Source organism: Palaemon carinicauda, chromosome 30 (genome assembly GCF_036898095.1).
Source record: "Palaemon carinicauda isolate YSFRI2023 chromosome 30, ASM3689809v2, whole genome shotgun sequence".
Lineage (NCBI taxonomy): Eukaryota > Metazoa > Arthropoda > Malacostraca > Decapoda > Palaemonidae > Palaemon > Palaemon carinicauda.
The window spans coordinates 26,902,571-26,921,988 of record NC_090754.1 but is presented as its reverse complement, the minus strand read 5'-3'; the positions used below and the strand labels follow the sequence as shown (position 1 = coordinate 26,921,988).

The 19,418-nt window shown below is 33.5% G+C and overlaps 1 protein-coding gene across 2 annotated transcripts in view; it reads left to right on the top strand.

Moving 5' to 3' along the window:
- The first annotated feature begins 5,753 nt into the window (after positions 1-5,753).
- tim (timeless) overlaps positions 5,754-19,418 on the top strand; it is a 251,784-nt gene continuing 238,119 nt past the window's right edge. Inside the window, exons 1-2 of one of the 2 annotated variants that reach the window (XM_068353514.1) lie at positions 5,754-5,860; positions 6,780-7,141. The gene's annotated coding sequence lies outside the window, so the exon portion shown is untranslated. The other variant, XM_068353513.1, reaches the window with a different exon arrangement.

Sequence of the window (19,418 nt, the reverse complement as noted above, 5' to 3'; positions counted from 1 at the left end):
TATATATATATATATATATATCAACAACAACAATTGTAGCCGTTTCTAGTCTACTGCTGGGCAAAGGGCCTTGAGGCTGTTGTGGCCTATTGATAACGTCTCTACCTGGTAATCCCAAGACTGAAGTTCGAGACTTATATATATATATATATATATATATATATATATATATATATATTTATATATATATATATATATATATATATATGTATATATATATATATATACATATGTATATATATATATATATATATATATATATATATATATATATATGTATATATATATATATATATATATATATATATATATATATATATATATATATATGTACGCTGGCCTTACCAACTATCTAGAGTATAAATCCGAGAAATCACAGACACAGCCAAATGAATCAACAACACGTAACTAAAAAATCTCTCTCTCTCTCTCTCTCTCTCTCTCTCTCTCTCTCTCTCTCTCTCTCTCTCTCTCTCTTAAGATAAGAATGTATAGATAATTTGGACGACAATATATCATTATTGTGTAAATACATACATACATATATATATATATATATATATATATATATATATATATATATATATATATATATATATATCAATAATAACAATTGTAGCCGTTTCTAGTCCACTACTGGGCAAAGTTCTTGGGGGTTGTTGTGGCCTATTGGTAACGTCTCTGCCTGGTAATCCCAAGACTGGGGTTCGAGACCTGCTCATACGCGTTAGTTCCTTTTGTGTCTGCAACCTAACCATCCTTGTGAGCTAAGAATGGGAGATTTGAGAAAGCTTACAGGTCTACCTGCTGAGTCTTCAGCAGCCATTGCCTGGTCCTCCCTGGCCCTAGCTTGTGTTGAGAGGTTGCTTTGGTGCTCATCATATGTATATATGGTCAGACTCTAGCGCATTGTCCTGCTGGTTAGGTCAATGTCACTGTCCCTTGGCTCCGCCATTCATGAGCTGCCTTTAGACATGTCCTTATTCATGGCTAGGGTTCAGTTAGTTTTCATCACCACGCTGGCCACTTCGGATTGGTATTGGTGGGGGACTTCTTGTGATTGCTCTCAACAAACCAACCTAGTGTGAGTAGCCCTGACTATAACTGTTTTGCTGATCACAGTTCCCAAATATCTAATGATTCTACCTCATTAGTCCTTTCTCCTTCCAATGATATCTCATCTTCCATTGCATATTCCGTTCTCAACATCTCTCTCTTTCTTCAATTGATCTTGAGCCCAACCTCCTGTAATATTTCATGCATTCTGGTAAGCAAGCATTGCAAATCCTGTGGTTTTCTGCTAATAAGGACAGCATCATCAGCATACTCTGGGTCAGCTATTTCCCTATTATCAATCCAGTCCAATCCTTCTCCACTATTTTCAACTGTTCTATGCATTACAAAATCCATGAGGAGGATAAACAACATAGGTGACAACACATTCCCTCGAAGTACTCCACTCTTCACTGGAAATTCATTTCACAGGACTCCACTAACATTAACTTTGCATTTCCTATGCTCATGAACAGACTTAATCATATTCACATATTAGAGGAACTCCATAATAACGCAGGACTCTCCACAAAATTGGCCGGTGCACACTATCAAAGGCTTTTTTCATAACCCACAAATGTCATCAAAAGTGGATTTCTATATTCTACACATTGCTGTACAACATATCTCAAAATGAAAATTTACTCAATACGACTTCTACCTGTTCTAAGTTCTGCTAGTTCATCTCTCAGCTTTTCATCAACCTTTCTCTCTAGACTCTTTATAATATGCATAATATATATTTTCATGACAACTGACGTGAGTGTGATGCCTCTGTGATTATTGCAATCCGCCAGATCTCTCTCTCTCTCTCTCTCTCTCTCTCTCTCTCTCTCTTTCACCAACACTCCTAACTCCCATTCATCAGGTTTTGCCTCTGCACGCCTCATTCTACAAAATAATCTTGTAAGTATTCTGTGAGTGGCTTCATTTTCGACCAATATAATTTCAGTAGTTTTTCCATCGTAACCAGGAGCTTTCCATCTCTTGAGTTCTTTGGGGATTGCTTCGACTTCAAGTACACTGAATTCATTTATAGTCACACCAAGGTCTTCATCAGCCTTGGGTATATCAATCAAATTATTTCCATCCTATTTCCTCTTCATGACCTCACTAAAATGTTTCATCTTCAGTTGTTATAACAGACCAATCTCTCTTTTTATGTGTATATGCTTCTTCGTCTTTGCCCCACTCTAGATTTCAATAATTCTATGAGCAATTCTTACACCATAGCCACTCCCTGAATTCACAACTTTGTCAGCTTCATCTGCTTTCCTGTCTAAATATTCTCTACAGTCACTTCTAGCTTTTCTTTTGACCTCACTATCAATACTGGAATACTTAGCATGCTCTACCTTGTAATTTTCATTACTTCATCGAAAACTTTCAACAATCAATTTCTGTCTTTGTCTCCTATTTATAGTATCCCAAGTATCATTTGATATCCATGGCTTTCTCCTTGTAACTGTTTGTCCCAAGACTTCACTACCAACTGACTGATATGTTCTTAATATCACACCATTCTTCATTAATTGTCTGTTCTTCTTCTCTTAAAGTCTCTAAGACTGCAAATCGATTCCTACATCCAATTGCAAAGGTTTCTCTGTGCTCATCTGTACTTAAGCTATTTGTCCATTGAAAGGGATAAGAGTTAATTTTGACTCTACCTTGCATATTTATGACAATATCAAACTTATAATTACAATGGCTTTGACACTAATGCTCGTGACTATCATAAATTTACTTTTAAATGTTGAGTCACAAATGGTTTTTAACTTTTGAGTAAAATTATTCAGTAAAAGATGAAACCTGAAAATAAAGACAATTGAAAATAATATTCTGCCACTCACATGTCGGGATTAACAGTCAGATCTTTCGTGAAAACCCCAAGTTTAACAGTAATTCTTTTTCTCTTAAAATATGAGGTTCGCGACCCCTTCCTCTGGATCCGCATGTGCTTTCACCACGTTAAGGTGCCCCAATTCAGAAATATCTATCTATCTATCTATCTATCTATATATCTCTCTATCTACATACCTATATATATATATATATATATATATATATATATATATATATATACAAGTATATATATATATATATATATATATATATATATATATATATATATATATATATATTCATAGTAGTAAACTTGTTTATATTATTTTTTTTTCACTCTCTTTTGCAACTAGTTGCAGAATAATGCACTTTAAATACACTTATCAAATCCAGGTAAATTTTGCCCCATATAGTGCAAGTACCATAAGGAATATCATAATTTTATTACATAAACTGAAATGGAAAAAAGTTACACATTACAGACATTTGGTTTCACTGAGAGTTAGAGGTAAGCCACGAGTGCCGATTAATCCGTCGTTCAGCAATAAATTTTTCACAGCTCCAGATTCCTCTGACATTGTGTATTTAAGAGGAAGCTAACAGATAATCACAGATTCATACGGAAGTTACAATACAAGAAGGGCGAAGTTGCCTCCCAACACGAGTAGAGCCTGTAATTGACAGTCAACTGATCACTATTTAGGAAAAGGTCCAAATCATGTAGCCTTCCTTGATAGTGTTAGAGAATGGATGACAGCTAAACAACTAAAATTGAATGAGAACAAAACTGAGTCCATGGTGGTGGGAAAGAGAAACACTATGAGAAGCTTGGGTGATATTCAAATGAATAAGTGACTCTGTACCGATATCTAGTAAAGTTCGTGATCTAGGTGTATTTCTTGACTGTAACTTGTCTCTCAATGACCAAATAAATAATGTAGTAAAAACTGCTGGTTATCATCTAAGAAATATTGCTTTTATAAAAAGGTACCTGGATGAAAATTCTGTAAAGAAACTTGTGATGAACTGTGTGATTACCAGGATTGACTACTGCAACTCCATCTATTACAATTTACCAAAAGTACAACTTAAGAAATTACAAAAATAACAGGGGAGCAAGACTGATAAAAGGCGTCCCACCAAGTGATAGGATCACCCCTATACTAATTGATTTACACTTAAAGCGATAATTTAATCTAAAACATGTACAATAACCCACAAAGCTATCAGAACCGGTCGTCCAAAAAGAGAATTGCTACATTTTGGGCCGCCAACAAAGTGTTGATATGAGAATAGTTAGATGGTTTCAAACTATTGGAACCTAGATATTTGTCTACTGTAGGCTCAAGAGCCTTTATTCATGCTGCCCCGAGCCTATACAATAAGCTCCCACGAGACATCCGAATGATTGAAGACATTAAGGCTTTCAAGAGGAAACTGAAGACTTTCTTATTCCGTGAGTCGTTTGACAGTGACGATTTAACAGTAAATGAGTAATACGTAATGTGAAACGCTGAATACTCTGAACGAACAACATAAAACGACAGTGGAGGCCCTGTAGAGAGTGGGGTTCCCCTACTGTATGGGACCGGAAAAGCAGCCGTCAAAGTTGAGTCTGTAAATAGTTTGTAGCTTTGTGACTCCGCTGAATTTTAAACATTTTCCATTGCTGTATTGCACTGATTTCCTCATGCTATACTGGTTACAAGGCCATGATTATATATATATATATATATATATATATATATATATATATATATATATATATATATATATATATATATATATATATATATATATATATATTGTGTGTGTGGCATTCTGCTCAATCGATTTGATATATATATATATATATATATATATATATATATGTATATATATATATATATATATATATATATATATATATATATATATATATATATATATATATATATATATATGAGAGTGTATGTGTGGTGCATGGCATTCTACTCAATCGATTTGATTGGGCTTCATAAACATTGTTCCTTAGATTTATTTATAAAGAACCGTCAAAGTAAACGAGCTACTGTCACGGTGGCCCTAGTCTCATCTTAACAGTATCACGATGACCATGAATAACAGGTAGAAAGAACTACAGGAATAGTTGATTCATTTCCAAGGTAGGAAGTTCCTTTTGAACAATTACGCGTACAATGCGATTTACGTCAAAATTCATAATGGCTATTTTGCCTGTGATACGGCTTTACCCCGTCAGGGTGTTGACATGATACACAGCGTTTTATGGTTTTGTTAATAGCTAAAAGAGTGATGTGGGGTTATGAAGAAACCAGTAATCTATCGGTTGTTGATTTTCTCGGGCATAAAGGATTTATAATTCACATATATCCAAGGAAACCTTCAAACCTGAGTGTTTATGGAATACATGTTCAAAGAAAGACTGCTTGTGTAAACTAGTAGTCGCAAATTCTAGTGTCAATCCTATTGGAAAACGGTCATAAAAACGTTTTCATGATTCGTAATTATTATCATTATTACTAGCCAAGCTACAACCCAAGTTGAAAAAGCAAGATGCTATAAGCCCAAGGGCTCCAAAAGGGAAAAATAGCCCAGTAAGGAAAGGAAATAAATAAATGATGAGAATAAATTAACAATAAATCATTCTAAAAACAGTAACAACGTCAAAACATATGTCCCATATAAACTGTTAACAACTATTAACATCGGTGGCAATGCAAAGGAATTTCAGAATCGGCAGACTGACTTCATATACATCTCGCGTGACGTTATTGTAGTGAGAGGGAACCCTAATAGACCGCTGGTGTGTATTGGGGGTTGGGGTGGGTGGGGGTGTGGGTCACTCCAACTAGGGAAGTGGACATAAGCCCCGCCCACTCACGTGTATGCTCCCGAGTCGACAAGTGATCGAAGTCCTTTAGCTAGAGCGTTTCTTGACTCTCGTGTTGTCTGCTCTACAGCCTTGGTTAGTAAAAGCTCTTGTGGAAAAACTTTGGTCGATGGTACATCTATCTGTCGATTTTGGAAATTTTCTGACTGAAACAGTGCTTTTTTATTGACTTGTTGTGTTCCTTGGTTAACTTAGACCCGATATTAGACAGTGAAAAGTGTGTGCAACCAAGAAAACCTCATATTATAGCAGCTCAAAGTCACTGGATTTGATGCACTTGGCGTATTGTGTGTGAACTTCGCGTTACCTTTCTCCCTCTCTCCCAGTGACACAGGTTGTGTTTGTATTGTGTGTGCATTTGTAAGATGAAGTAACTGTCTTTTTGCCCATTCTTTCATGTGATAAGAATCGTTGAGACTAGACCTGAAAGGGAGACCGTTTCCCTGTTTTTTTTTCCTTTCCAGCGGAAGGGAAAAGTTAGCCACGTTTCCTTCTGACGGATTTCGATTATCATCGAATTTATTGCAGTGGAAATTCAACCAATTTTGGGTTTCCGCTAAGGGTGTGTACATATTTTTAGCCATATCTTTGGATTTAAAGAAATGTCCTGACAACAGCAATTACTGCTTGATCTCTAACAAGTATCAATACACCGTGTGTAGCCTATATATATATATATATATATATATATATATATATATATATATATATATATATATATATATATATACTTTACATGTATATATGTATATATATATATATATATATATATATATATATATATATACTTTACATGTATGTATATATACATACTTTACATGTATATATATATATATATATATATATATATATATATATAGAGAGAGAGAGAGAGAGAGAGAGAGAGAGAGAGAGAGAGAGAGAGAGAGAGAGAGAGAGAGAGAGAGAGAGAGAGAGAGAGAGGGGCAAGTTCACTGACATTTATTTTAGACTAAAATATTATTTTCCTTTTCAGACAAGTTACTATATTGTGAGATCTGACATATTCCATAAATAGATAAGTGAAATTAATCGTGGCACGGAAACTATTTTGTGTTAAAAAATAAGAATAAGTATATCATTGTCTGAATTGGCTGTGTAAACCAAGAAAATGCATTTGTCACATAGAAAATTCCTCAAAACTTTTGACTCTATATTGGTGCTACATCAAAGTGATCAGTCGTAGATAGATCGTGAACTGAAAATAGTGCTTAAACCATTACAACACCGGAACTTTGGTGCTGTATAAAGTGTAGTGTACAAACTAGCTTAGTTATTTAGTGTGGTAACTTATTCCTACAAGATCTCAAGATTTATTTCATTTCCCCGTTGATTAAGGTAAGTTGATCTTATTAAATAGACCAAAGGGTCTAATTGTTGTTTTCAAAGACCTGTTTGTTTAGAGGTTCTACACAGAGTAATTCAATTGATAATCTTTTAATTATTTGCAAGTAAATAGGGTTCAGTTGGTGCTACGCTCTTTCCTTATTAATTACTCAGAACATCGGTTGACTTTCGTGTTCGAATCCGTTGATACTTGACGTCATTAGATTTTCTAGGTTTGATCAATAGATAAGTGACGTGTCAAGACCACATAAAAACGTGACTTCGGAAGAGGATTACAAATCATGATGCACATGTACGCTCACCCGCGCTCCTACGCACACATACGTGTATATATATAATTTATATATATATATATATATATATATATATATATATATATAATGTTTCTATGTATATATATATGTATATGTATATATATGTATGTTTGTATGTATATATATGTATATGTATATATATGTATGTTTGTATGTATATATATATGTATATGTATATATATGTATGTTTGTATGTATGTATGTATGTATGTATAATGTATATATATGTATGTATGTATATATGTGTATACATATGTATATATATGTATGTATATATGTATATATACGTATATGTGTATATATGTGTATATATACGTATATATGTGTATACATATGCATATATATATATATATATATATATATATATATATATATATATATATATATATATATATATATATCAGATTGAATCATGGGATACAATATTTGAAATGTGGTTACAATCAATATCGTATAAATTAAAGAAGAGTAGAGCATTACTCCTTTGACAATGCTTGTATCGCGCTTTATCGGTCCAATTTTTTCCCGTGTTGTATTACATGAGTCCTCTTTGATGTGGATATTCCTGCTCAATGCTGCAAATGGCTCTCGCATATTGCGGGCTTACATGTTTTTCTGTCATGTCCAGTTATTTTTAGCATATTAGTTTCTCAGGTTAAGCTTGTTTTGGGAAGACAAATATTAAGCTGGCCGGTGCTTACATTTACTAAGCAGCTTTACTAAGTACGGTAGAGGTACACACACACACACACACACACACACACATATATATATATATATATATATATATATATATATATATATATATACTCATCATCATCATCATCATCTACGCCTATAGATGACGTAAAGGACCTAGGTTAGATTTCACTAGTCTCTATATTGACCTTTTAAATTCATTCGATCTATCCGGGCTCTACAAGGCATTATATATATATATATATATATATATATATATATATATATATATATATATATATATATATATATATATATATATATATATATATATATATATATATAATGAAGATTTTGTCGCACAAGTTTAGCCGTAAAAAGCCTTAAGCCATCAAAGGTTAGATGGATGAGATTAACTAAAGTCCCCCTTTAGGTGAAGTTATTCATGAGTCTAAGGGTGGGTCTGTTCCATCATAAAAAGGTTTTCATTCAGTTCGGGAGTCAAAGAAAATGCTGCGACCAACATTCCTAATTTTCATTAAGGCTTACAAGGCACGTGGCTCTCACCCTCCCATGGAAACCTTGCGAAACGGCTCGTTGCAAAGGCACGTGAACAGTAGGGTTGGATTGTCAAGGTTTCCGTTACTAAAAATTAGCTTTCAACCAGTAGCTCTCAAGCTTGCATGATCTTTAAATTACTCTCCGAGATTAGGAGACGGTTTTCCTTATTTGCGTTTACTTGTGTTTGAGTGACTATAATTTATTTCATCTTATCAATTGATATATTATAATGAGTAAAACAGATGGATTTTCAAAGACCAGGTATTGGCGAAGTTAGGTCTACAACATTACTTTGAAAATGTCATTAATCGGAATAAGCTCGCTCTTGCTACGAGCTTTTAATTCATGCACGTTTCAGCATGCTTACAGCTTAATCAAATTTATTGAGTGTGACTGGGAAGATATCTTCTTCTTCTTTGTCTACATCTTTTCCCACTTCTATGTGGGGTCGACGTTTCTGGTCAGCTTTCTCCATCTACCTCTGTCCCACACTTCATCACCGGGCAATCCCTTTGATCGAAGGTCATCCTTGATACAGTTCATCATCCACCTTCGCTTTGGTCTCCTTCTCCTTCTCGTTCCCTGTACCTCCATTTCCATCACTTATACTCAACTATGGTCATTGAGTATAATCAGAATGAAATTAATGACTGGGAAGTTGAATTGATCTAGATCATAATTTTCATCTCCCATCGACTGAATTCCTTTTTTTTCTTTTTTTGCTATAATTGTTATTTTTATTATTACTGCCATTATTGTTATTATTGTCTTTATTGTATTATTGTCATTATTACTATTATTAGCAAAGCTACATCCCTATTGGAAGAGCAGGAGGCTATAAACCCAAGGGACCCAACAGGGAAAACTAGCTCAGCGAGGAAAGGAAATAATTATTCAATATGAGAAGTAATGAACAATTAGAATATTTTAAGAACAGTAACAACAAAATACGTCTTTAGTACATAAACTATAAAAAGAGACCCAACGGTACGTCAGCCTGTTCAACATAAAAACATTCGTTGAAAGTTTAAACTTTTGAAGTTCCATCAATTCAACTGCCTGATTAGGAAGATCATTTCACAATTTAGCCATAAGCTTCAATAATACTTCTAGAATACTATGTAGTATTGAGCCTCATGATGGAAAAGGCTTGACTATTTGAATTAACTGCATACCAGGTATGTACCGTCTGGGATATGAATTTAAAGAATGGTCAGAATTATGAAAATCTTATACAACATGAATAACGAATTAATTGAACGACGGTAATATCTAGATAAGGAATAAGATATTTAATAGACAGTAAGTTCTTGTCTAACAAATTAAGATGAGAATCAGCAGTTGAAGACAAGACAGGAAAATAATACTCGAAACAAGGTAGAATGAAAGAATTAAAAAACTTTTTCAGAATAGATTAATCACAGGAAATCTTGCAAGGCTTTCTCACTAAGCTATTTTTGTGCAATTGAAGAAGACACAGACCTAATGTGTTAAAAGTAAATTTTCTGTCGAGAATCACACCTTCAATGTTATGAGTCATACACAGTTAAAGATACGTATCAATGCTGAGGTCCGGATGTTGTGGAACCACCGTCCTCGACCTATTTATGATCATACTTTGATTTTTGTGAAGATTCTACTTCATGCTCCTTAATTTGCGTCATGCACTGATTTAAGTTAGAGCTCTATCAAAGGTGGGCATATTATTGTTGTTGTTGTTGTTGTTATCATCATCAAACCGAATGCTAAAATTGTTGTGGCGTTTGCCTTATTACTAGATACAGCTCTTAATGGTAATAGTAAGATATAACGAATACTTTGATGTTTTGAATTATCAGGAAGTATAATGCAGGTTAGAGGCTTTTATTCATGTAGGACCTGGAAATATTTGTTGTAAAAAACGTCTATTCTTTGTCATATAAAAGAGCTTTTAAGTTACTACAAGGATTGCGCTAACATTTAGAAACTATTTTTTCCTATTTCATAAACAACGGAAGGTTTAAATATTTAAGATGTCAAAATGTAGTCTTATCATTATACACAATAATGCTGGATAAGGCAATGCCTTACAGGGCATTATTCAAATTTAATGAGGCGTGTTATCATAAAGACATTTTCTGCTATTTTTTTTTTCCATTCAGCATCACACGGCCTTTGATAACATCGGCTGATAGCTTACGCTGCGCGGAGTCTTTTGTGTTGGATTTTCTTTTTTCTTTTTAAAGTCTTTGACACTGGAAAGTGTTCAAGTCTAAAATCTTTACAGGTGTAGCTTCTTTAATGCCCGGGAGACTTCATAATAATTACACACACACACACACACACACACACACACACACATATATATATATATATATATATATATATATATATATATATATATATATATATATATACATATATATATATATATATATGTATATATTATATATATATATATATATATATATATATATATATATATATATATATATATATATATACACACAGTAAAAAATTCCTTTTTAAGCAAGTTTTCTATTTACTACTTACCGTTCGTATTCCGGTGTTAGAGTAGTTCTGTAGGCGATGTATTTTACTGCGACAGTCCCTAGTCCCAGTTTTCAGCAGTCATTTGTTTCAGGAGGCGTATGAGCGAGGTATTGAAAGTAGTTCAAGCTGGCAATTGCCGACGAATTATTTATATTTAATGAGTAAATAAAGCATGACCGGAAGGTGCCAGATAATCCGATTTGCCGATTTATATTGGGTGCCGGTTAAAGCATTTATAAAAGAAAACTAATAGAATTATACTCGCCAAACTCTGGCTACGAAGCCTGATTATGATACAACTGACGTGTTACTTAACTGTAACCAATAAGTAATGCATGTAATATGCATATATTATCATATGAAATAGAAACACAGCAATTTTTTAGAGGGTCGAGACTACTACCGTCTATGCTTTGCAAATCTGCTGATTAAGGCAAACTACAAAAATAATCTTTCCTTTTTTTTTTCTTTCATTTGCTACAAGAACAATTATTACTCGAACTATGTTTTATTTTAGCATATAAAGGCATATATTTTTTAGCAGAAATACCTTTCCTTGATAATTTATTTTTTGAGTTTTAATTGCATATCGAAATGTATGGATTTCCACACAAGTTGCCGATGCCCAATAATATTAGGCTTCAGCTTTGAGGTGCTTCATTTCAATTTGAAGCCTAGGAAATTAGTAACCATTTATTCCAATTCTTTAGATAGTTTTTGTGCAATTTCATTTACCTTTTCATGAACAATACACCGGCAACTATTTTTTTCCGCTTCTCCAGTTTTGGACAGTTTTTTTTCCGGTGTCAAACAGCTTTAGCATTGTTTGTTTTCCAAACTGCAGCTACAATTTTTTGCGTTAATTTAACGGTAGTGAAAAGTGTTAAAATATGATGATATATCGGTCATTTTTTTAATGAAGGAAGGTGGTCAGCAAAGCGGCCACGAAAACGCCCGGCTGAATTTTTTTTTTATCTTTTTATTAAAAAGTTAAATTACATATTCTTTACAATAACAATATTTACAGTATAATCACATTTAATTGCATTTTTATAATAAACAAATCCATCTAATTTAACAATTTACAACATCACACATATTGATTTTAATTTTTAGTCACTCAAAAACAATAATTTATATACTGAATTGGTGTAAAGTATGAGGTAGAAACGTTCTGTTTACAGTGCTCCTCTTATAGCGAAATACCGGAGCTGAAAATTTATGCATAGCTGCTTGAAGGCAAGAATACGCTGTTAACCACAACAAGCAAAAATGCGAGTTTTTACCCAAAAATAGCATGTAAAATAAAAAGTCTGATAAATTACAGTTATTGAGACATCTTTACCAATTGACATGTCACCATTAAATCGAACTGAATAGAATCATTTAAATCAAAACATTTTACGGCTTCTTTGATTCTAATTTTAATAACATTAAGCTCTTAAGCCTGTTATAAGGAAAGCAGATTAATATGGGTTTCCTTGAAATTTATCGGTATCCTGTCAAGAAATTATTTTCTTGATTATCAATTAGTTTCAACTTAGTTGCAAAGTTAATATCACCCAAGTCGGTGATTATATATATATATATATATATATATATATATATATATATATATATATATATATATATATATATATATATATATATACTGTATGTATATATATATATATATATATATATATATATATATATATATATATATATATAATATATATATATATATATATATATATATATATATATATAAATCTGAAGAAAATGCGGCACAACTAAAGTTGAATATGAATCAGATGCCAGACGCTGCTTAGGCCTAAGTCTGAACCCTAAGCGATAGGCCTAACGGTAGCTACACGTGTGTAATCATATGGTTCCTCATAACGAAAGAAATGAACTTGTGTGAATTTTTTTTCATTATACGCAAAGTCACGTTGTACATACAACAATTGGGAAAATTATTCAATTATTTTTTCTTGGGGGATAAATATTAGGTTTGTAGCCAAATATTTCATATTAGTATCAAAGCTTTTTTCTGAAACTGTAATGGAATCGCTATTAAAAAAAAAAAAAAAAAAAAAAACAAGCATAACAACATACACTATGATTCATGTATCGGTCTCGTGTTGTTGGGAAAAAAATTACTTGTGGCCAAACTGTACAGTACGCTACTGCTAGCTGCCTAGTGCCTACTTACTCCTAGTTGCAGTTCAGCTGTCATTGAGTGTGTGTATGCCGATGTTTTACTCTACCTGGAGACACTACTATTGTTATTAAAATTATGAAAATTAATAAGATTATCATTAATAGAAATATTACTATTATGATTAAAATGATCAAAATAAATATTGGTCCTTGTCCACTCAGTAGGAGACGACGTGTTTTGCATGACTGTTCAGTATGACACAGGCCTTCTCATAAACTGTGTAGCTGGTACGGGTGGGATTTCATACTTAAAGATAATGACTAAATACAGTATGAATGATAACGACAACAGCTGTTTTGATTATACCTCTCTCTCTCTCTCTCTCTCTCTCTCTCTCTCTCTCTCTCTCTCTCTCTCTCTCTCTCTCTCTCTCTCTCTTTATCGCAAATGTACTTCATAAATGCGCGCTCTCTCTCTCTCTCTCTCTCTCTCTCTCTCTCTCTCTCTCTCTCTCTCTCTCTCTCTCTCTCTCTCTCTCTATATATATATATATATATATATATATATATATATATATATATATATATATATCGTTTTGCCATTTGAAGTGTGTAACGTCATAAGATAACCTTTGTATCAACATCTCTTGAGGTTACTGTCCTTACGCTCTTTGCATGGCATAAATTTAAAACTGTGTGGATTTTACACACGTCTTACATTATACATTAAGTATCCACAAATATATGGCTAATATTATTAAATAAAAAATAATTTCTTCTATAGGGGTCATAGTCGCATACCTTTAGGCGTACTCATGAAGATTTGTCTTCCTATGTTTTAAAAGTTTATTTCATGATATAATCAGTAGTCTCAAGATTGAAATGAATCTTGATAAAAACAATTTAACAACAAAACGGATTATCGGGGCCAGTTATCGTCCGCAACATTCACTGTACAGTACAAAATTCGTCTCTTCCGCGGACATTGATTTACGGTCAGACAAAGCCTCTGCCCCCTATACGAATGCACAAACTCCACGTGTTAGGCTTATGAAGTTACTCCCCTATCTATCTTGGTAAACAAATGGGTTGACCTTATATACCTAGACCGTGGGTTAGTTAGTAACAAAGGCATCTGTCTGGCCAACACTTGTAAATTCGCCAATGTATATTTCGTCATTAGAAATCGCTGTATGCCTGGTGGATAGGTTATTGCTGTTGAAGGAAAATAGGACACCTGGCCTTCTATAACTGTTAATCTCTTAATCTGCCTTTTGTTGTTTTCAAAGGTTTTCGATTTGTCTCTATTCCTTCAAGGAAAAATTACCTATATGTTTACGCTCGGGCATGATAGGTTCTGGCACCACCGATGTGTTTGACTATAATTTCATACCTACGAGGAGCACTGTAAACAGAACATATTCTGTCCCGTAAGTTTCACACATTTTGTCAAGTGTTTTCGTAGCCTGCTTATTTAACGAAGTAATTTTGTCCTTTAAAAAATAAAAAATAATAATTTGGGAGACCCTTCTGTGACATCTAGTTCTCCTAACTGTTATTAATAATGTCATTACTGTCATCATCACTGGAAAATTTTACAGCGACCTTTTTGCCTCTAGGTCTATAGACCTTGGCTTCACTCACTTTTTAACTTTTGGCTAAATCCCTGTGACCGCTTCCGTCTTTCATCGTGTTCCTGATGTTGCTGTTCAACGCCGTAACCTTTACTACACTGCAAATCTTTTAAGTGAATTTTCCTGGGTATGAAATTAGGAAGACCATCAGCATAACCTGTCTATGGGTCATTCTGTTGTGTTTTATTATTACAGTGAAATCTTCAGTGGCGAATTTAACACGCCAGACAGACGCCTCAATCGATTGAGGGGACGGGGGAGTTGTCGGGGTAGCAGGGGAGGCATGGTAACATCGTAAGCCTAACACGTGGAGTTTGTGCGTGCGTATAGCGGCAGAGGCTGTTTCTGGCCGGAGATCATTGTTCGTGGAAGAACCGAATACTGCACATCGAATGTTGCGGACGATTTTTCGTTCAGTCGAGTCAGAATATCAAGGATCATTTATGAAGTTGGGATTACTACATATAGAATGAAATAAAATTTAATAGTATGAAATTCATCGTAGTGTTTGGGTGCAAAATGCAGCCATTGTTTAGTTTTGCATATCATAATATGGTCGTTTTTTTTCGACTTCTTTGCTTCGTACGTTTACTTAAACGCCTTAATGTCCTTTTTGAGTGATTCAAGACAAAGCTTCACGAGTAGGCCTAAGGGTATGCGATGATGACTCCCATTGGAAAAAAAAATATTTTTCAACTATCAGTATATTTGTGGACACTTAATGTAAGATATGTGCGTGTGTAAAATCCACCCTCTTTTAAATGTATGCCAGGAAAAGAGCTCGAAGCCAGTAACCCTACCCACCCCCGGAACTTGTTGATACCAAGATTTCTCTTCTGGCGTTACACACTTCAAAAAGTAAAATGCGCGCTCGTGTGTGTAATATATATATATATTTTTTCTATGCATGTGTAAAGGGATGACTGACTAAATCCAAATTCACATAGGATTCATTGGCTAAATTTAGCAAAGGTAGCCACTTCCTTGTGATGCGCAGTGCCTATCTAGCTAAGGCAAGTGATCCCTGCCGGTCCTTACTAATTCCAGTGAGACCATCTAATTTTTCAGTACAAGAACATAACTCTGACTTTGAAAATCATTGTTATGAGATGTGGCCGTGATTTGATTTTCGTTAATCCTGAGTATTTATTAAGAACCGGTGATTTTGCAACTCTGTTTCGACCTGTCCAGTTTGAATGTGCTCGCACGTGCTGTCTGGCATTCAGTGACGTCAGCAGCGTTAATGATTAATAATATTTATAAAGTGTAGATCGAATTAGACTCATGAGATGTTTCTATGTCCGTGACAGCAACGATCTATTGTCACTCTCGAGGCAGTAGTGAGGTGGACCCTTAAGATTTGATGCTCACTTTTTTGTATTCACGGGTATCTCTCTCTCTCTCTCTCTCTCTCTCTCTCTCTCTCTCTCTCTCTCTCTCTCTCTCTCTCTGCAGTCTTTGTGCCAATATATCAATGCCATTATCTTGTTACTCTTTCCAACTGATCTATCCAATGCTATGAGACTTTTTAAGCTCCTTCTCAGAACACTTCCAAATCACACTTTTTTTTTTCTTTTTTTTTTCTTTTTTTTTGGCCAGTAAATAATCTGCTATTCTTTTGTAGTAACTGATCTATGTAGAAATAAGAAAACTAATCTGCCCTTTTCCTAACATGTACCTTTTTAATGCTACTTTTCTCCCAATCTTAAACCTGAGAGAGAGAGAGAGAGAGAGAGAGAGAGAGAGAGAGAGAGAGAGAGAGAGTATTCCAGTGTAAGATTTTTATTTTGATATTAGGGGTTTTCATTAGTTTCTTAAAACAGCCTTGATGCTGATATGAAATTTTGAGTTACTGACCTATTATTTACCCGCCCCCCCACCTCAAAAAAAAAATTAGACTGATTCTCTGTTGTTGTGTGTACTTTACTTACTTTACTTTGATGGCTGCTTTTCCGGTCCCATATAGCAGGGGACCCCACTCTCTACAGGACCTCCACTGTCGTTTTATCTTGTTCGTTCAGAGTATTTAACGTTTCATGTCTCATATTCTTCATTTATTGTTAAATCGTCACTGTCAAAAGACTCTTGAAATAAGAAAGTCTTCAGTTTCCTCTTGAAAGCCTTGATGTCTTTAATCATTCGAATGTTTCGTGGGAGCTTATTATATAGTCTCGTTATAAGGAACCACCCGATTACGCACGTGTAGCCTCCTATTACCTTTAGGCATAACCCTTGGGTTTAGAGTCTAAACCCAAAAAGAACCTCTTTTTGCTAAATTGCTGAAAATAACAGATACTCTAGGAGCTAAGAAATCAGCGTTCTTTATGAAAAAAGAAAAAATGCTATTTGGTCCATGGTACGTTCTGTAATGTATAATAGTGAAATCTTTAGTGGAGAATGTAGACCCGCGTTTGTTACTCTCCGAATATCCGTAACCTAATCGATAGAGGGGTGGCATCTGGCGTGGTAACTTTGTTACTTCGTAAGCCTAACACGTGGAGGTTAGTGCGTTCGTATAGCGGCAGAGGCTGTTTTTGGCATGAGGTCGCTGTCCACGGTCGAATACAATGCTTTACACGGCGATAACTACACCGCTCCGTTACGTCATTCAGTCTAATCACAGTTTCAAGATTCATTTAGGAAGTTACGAGTACCAAATAAAAGATGAAGTAAACTTTTTATAGCATTAGATTCGTCACTCTGTATTTGTGCAAAATCCAATGATGTTTTTTTTTTTTCTGTCATAATTTTGTATTTTTCCAGACTTCTCATGACAGTTATAATTGGTTGTATTCGTTGACATCGCTTCTTACGATTACATTAACTCCCAATGCCATTTTAAGTGACAGAAGACATATCTCCACGAGTAGGCCTAAGGTTTTGCAATGATAACTCCCATTGAAGTTTTTTATTTATTTATTTATATTGCCATATATTTGTGGACACTCAATGTAAGATGTGCTGTGTGTGTTTATGTATGTGTATGTATGTATGTACAGTATGTTAAGTCCACCCACTTTTAAATGTATGCCAGAAATAAAAACCCAAGGACTTGTTGATACCAAGGTTATCTCATAACGTTACACACTTCAAATGGTAAAATGTGTGTATATATATATATATATATATATATATATATATATATATATATATATATATATATATATATATATATATAACGTTACACACTTCAAATGGTAAAATTTGTGTGTGCATATATATATGTGTATATATATATATATATATATATATATATATATATATATATATATATGTATATATATATATATATATATATATATATATATATATATATATATATATATATATATATATATATATATATTTAATGCATGTGTGAAGTGATGAGAAAGTTAAGTGAAAGTACATTGAAAGGAGATTAGCAGTTAGTTGGCTCAAAAGAAATACAGAATGGGACCTCACGAAACACAAGCTACAAGGTCGTTCGCTTCCTCTTGAGAAAATGACGGAATTGAGAGATTTACCTGTAAAGGTTTAAAAGCTGCTCATGATTGACAGAGGCAAGGGACAGTGATATATATATATATATATATATATATATATATATATATATATATATATATATATATATGTATATATATGTATATATATATATATATATATATATATATATATATGTATATATATATATATATATATATATATATATATATATATATATATATATATATATATATATATATATATATATGTATGGCCTAACCTTACCTAACCTAACAAGGTAGGTAGGCCACATACTAAACCGGCACCATATATATATATATATATATATATATATATATATATATATATATATATATATATATATATATATATATATGTAGATCTTAGAAAACTCATGAGCTGTTTCTATGTCTGTGACAGCAACAATCCATTGTAAAGCTTCAAGATTTGATGCTCATTTTAGTTAATGCATTCATGGGTCTTTGTTCTTGTATTTTACTAACTCTCTCTCTCTCTCTCTCTCTCTCTCTCTCTCTCTCTCTCTCTCTCTCTCTCTCTCTCTTTTCTTTTTTTTCTCTTTTCTTTTTTTTCTCTCTTTATTCCTTTCTCTCCTTTTCTTTCGTTTTCTCTTTCTTTATACCTTTCTCTTTCTCGTTCTTTCGTTCTCTTTCTCTCTTTCTCTCTCTTTCTTTCTTTCTCTTTCTCTTTATCTTTCTTTCGTTTTCACTTTGTCTTTCGTTCTTTCTCTCTCTTTCTATTTTTTCTTTCTCTCTTTTTCTTTCGTTTTCACTTTCTCTCTTTCTTTCTTACTCTTTCTCTCTTTTCTTTCGTTTTTTCTCTCTTTCTCTTTCATTCTCTCTCTCTCTCCCTCTCTCTCTCTCTCTCTCTCTCTCTCTCTCTCTCTCTCTCTCTCTCTCTCTC